Below are 3,618 nucleotides of genomic sequence, written 5' to 3'. Positions count from 1 at the left end.
TTTTTGTAAAGATAGGGTTTCACCGTGTTAGCCAGGCTGGTCTTTGTCTCCTGATCTCGTGATTTGCCTGCCTCGGCCTCCCAAAGTGCTGGGATTACAGCTGGCCATCAATTGCCTAATTCTTCCTTTCTTTCTTTCTTTTCTTTTCTTTTCTTTCTTTCTTCTTTCTTTCTTTCTCTCTCTCTCTCTCTCTTTCTTTCTTTCTTTCTTTCTTTCTGTCTTTCTTTCTTTTTTTCTTGTCTTTCTTTCTTTTTTTTGAAACAGGGTCTCACTCCTTCACCCAATCTGGAGTACAGGGAGTGGCATCATCATATAGTTCACTCGTAGCCTTGAACTCCTGGGCTCAAACCATCCTCCTCCCTCAGCCTCCCAATCAGCTAGGACTATAGGTATGTGCCACTACACTTGGATAACATTTACTTTATTTTATTTTGTGTAGAGATGGAGTCTTGCTCTTTTGCCCAGGCTGGTCTCAAACTCCTAGCCTCAAGTGATTCTTTTGTCTTGACCTCCCAAAGTGCTGGAATTAAATGTGTGAGCCATGGTGCCCATTCACCTATTTATTTTCAATAGGGCTAATGCTTTGCTGGAGTATTAAGTATATAAAGTATACTTTATATTCAATATTCCAACAAAGTATTTTATATTGAGTATAAAATGCTGAGTATCAACTTTATACTGAGTATAAAAAGGGGTAAAGAGACAGACTGCTGGGCAGCAGGGAGGGGTAGTCATGAAACAGACTCACTGTGCACTAGTTACCACTTCACTCCCACTCTATCTTGGGTTGCACTTTCACTACTTGCCCAAGTTCTGTGAGACAGAACACTGAAATACACAAGTTACATGAAGATAGTCAGCAAGGGACAACAGCAGCCTAGAATTCATGAGTATGTCTCCAAGCCTCAGGAAAGCTGCCCAGGGCAGTCGGAGTCTTGTCTGCGCATGCTACACCTGCACCACAGCTACAGAGCCCTGAAGGCAGCCAGCCCTGGGTTTTAGACCCTGGCGTACAGGACTTGCTGGGTGAAAGCATTGAAGGACGCCTTGTTTCTAATAGTGACTGAAACAGAGCCTGGGCTGCTCGGACCAGTCCTGCCCTATTCCAGATGTTGCATTTCCAGCACATTCCACAGCAATCCTTGGGAACTGTGAGAGAAAAGAGGGAGAACTGGGTCGGTCCACAGCCATGCAGAGAATGGTCCTGCAGTAGTGCTACATGGAGTCGGATATCCAGGAAGGCCTGGCAGCATTGGAACCCCGATCTAAGTGTCAAGAAGAATCCCCCAGAGAAGGATCGGGTCAATGCCTCCAAATGGAACAGCAAGAACAAAAGCCCCAAGGCAGAAATGAGCTTGGCCTTGGTCACAGATAAGAAAGAAGGCCAGCATGTTTATTGAATAGTGAAAAGAGAGTGAGCAAAGATGACCTCAACAGGTCACCGGGCCAGATTTCGCAGGACACTTTTAGCATGCACGGAAGCTGTGGATTGTTTTATTAAACCCTAGAAGATTGAAGCAGAGAAGTTATTTGCATTTTAAGAAAATCATCTTAATCATAGAAAAATGGTTGATTATAAGAGGGCAAAAAAGCATGGGTGAGCAGGAAAAAGGTAACTCTAAGAGTCCACACGGGAGATGAGGGTAGCCTGAACTTGGAGGGTACAGATGGCAAGATGTGGACCATTCTGGTTACATTCTAGGGAAAGGATTGAAGGGATTGCTGCTGGGCTGATTAGGTGGTGGTGAGATGCAGAGGCAGGAGAGGCTGAGGAAGCTTAAAACCCTGCATAGCCCCTGGAATGACTGAGCCAGTTCTACAGAGGTGGCAACACTTAGATATTAGTCCAAATGCACTTCCTATATAAAATCCCTGTGTGTGCTTCCTGTGTGTTGTGTGTGTGCTCTTCGAGTGTGTGTGTGTGTGTGTGTGTGTTTCAGCTAGCAGATTCATCTACTCTCATCCTCTCTCACTAGAATGTTTCAGTGCCCAGCAGGTTGAGCAGGGAGCAGAGGGGTGGAGTAGTACTCATCTCTGGCCAAATTGGCACAGGCTTACCCATTACACTGTTTACTAACATCTACACTTACAGGGTCCTTGCCATGTGCCACATGCTGTTCAAAGTGGCCTATACGTAATCCTCAGAACAGTCCTAGGAAATAAATGCTATTATGAGTCCTCATTTTACAGGTAGTGAAACTGAGATTCCAAAAGATGAGGTGTCAGGCCGAAGGTCACACAGCTCATAGGCAGCAGAGACAGGATTTGAACCCAAGCTATATGATGTCAGAGGCCAGGCTTATCAACTACCTATTCCAGGGATGGTAAGGGAATACAGGCAGGAAAGAAAACCGCCTAGCATGTCTTCCTTTCAATGCCTCTAAATGTGAAAGCACTTAGCAAAGTGCTGGAACATAGTAAGTGCTCAATGCATAACAATAATACATTGTATTAATATCCAGGGACAAGGCAGGTTACGTCCCTCCTATGCTCCCATGCCCTGCGGGAGGCAGAAGATGCAATTTGGAAAATAATTGATCCACATAAGATGCCAAGCCGTCAAAAATAATTGGCAGGAGAGGAGAGACCAGGCAAAGCATGTATCTGATTCCCTTCGCTTGTTGTCACACTGTTACAGTTAAAGAGTGAACACTTCACAAGAAAAACAGCATACGTTTGCCCACGGGTTTCTAGATTTACATTCTTTTCACTTATCGGAAAGAGAAAAAAAATAGGACCAAATGTTAAAAGCATGAAAAAATTTTAAAAAGCAAGAAATTTGAGGGGGAGGGGAACCAGACGGGCAGCTCCGTGGGAACCAAAACATGCAAATGACGTGCAGCTTGTTTTAACGATCTGACACCCCCGAACTGGAATTGATTACTGCTGTTGGGAAGAGAAAATGGGATGTGAGGAATCGGCAAAGTGTGATCATGCAAACTTCAGAGGGAAATTCAATCCTAACACCGAAGTGAGGGAAGGGCTGGGAGGTGCCCTCGTGGGAGAGAAAGCCGGCCACGCCCTCCAGTTTCAGCCTCTTGTTGATGGCCCTGTAATGACAACACTTGCTTCCAGGGGGCGACCAACACTTTGCACCAGGAAGACGTGGCTGCAGGGAGGGGCGTGGGAAAATGAGAGGCACAGGGCTGGCCCCACTCAGAGGACTGAGAAGAGAAATCCAGCCACACTGCAGGGGTAGCTCCGGACTGCTCAGGCTGCCCAAAGTGGCGCTCCCTTCACTCTGCAGAACTTGAGCAAGGCCAGCTGGAGTGGACTTGGAAGAGGAACCGTAAAAAAAGAATCTTGCTGGGCCAGAATTAGACACTTGAACTCAGCGACCCCAGAAGGGAGTTTTTGATCACTAATTGTTGCCCATGAGAATTGGTTTTCTGGGAATGACAGGCTTATTAAGGAGGGAATAGAGACGATGTCCTAAATCAAGGGTCGGCAAACTTATCTGTAGAGGGACAGCTAGCACATATTTTATGCTTTGCAGGTTCTCAGTCCCTGTTGAAACTCTGCTGATATAGCGTGCAATTAGCCACAGACGAGCTGTAAATGAATAAGCATGTCTGTGTTCCAATAAAAGTTTATTTATGGACAATAAAATTTGAATTT

The sequence above is a fragment of the Rhinopithecus bieti genome, unplaced genomic scaffold, assembly GCF_001698545.2.
Source record: "Rhinopithecus bieti isolate Rb0 unplaced genomic scaffold, ASM169854v2 scaffold_46101, whole genome shotgun sequence".
In the NCBI taxonomy this organism is placed as follows: Eukaryota; Metazoa; Chordata; class Mammalia; order Primates; family Cercopithecidae; genus Rhinopithecus; species Rhinopithecus bieti.
Note: the sequence above shows the minus strand (reverse complement) of the source record.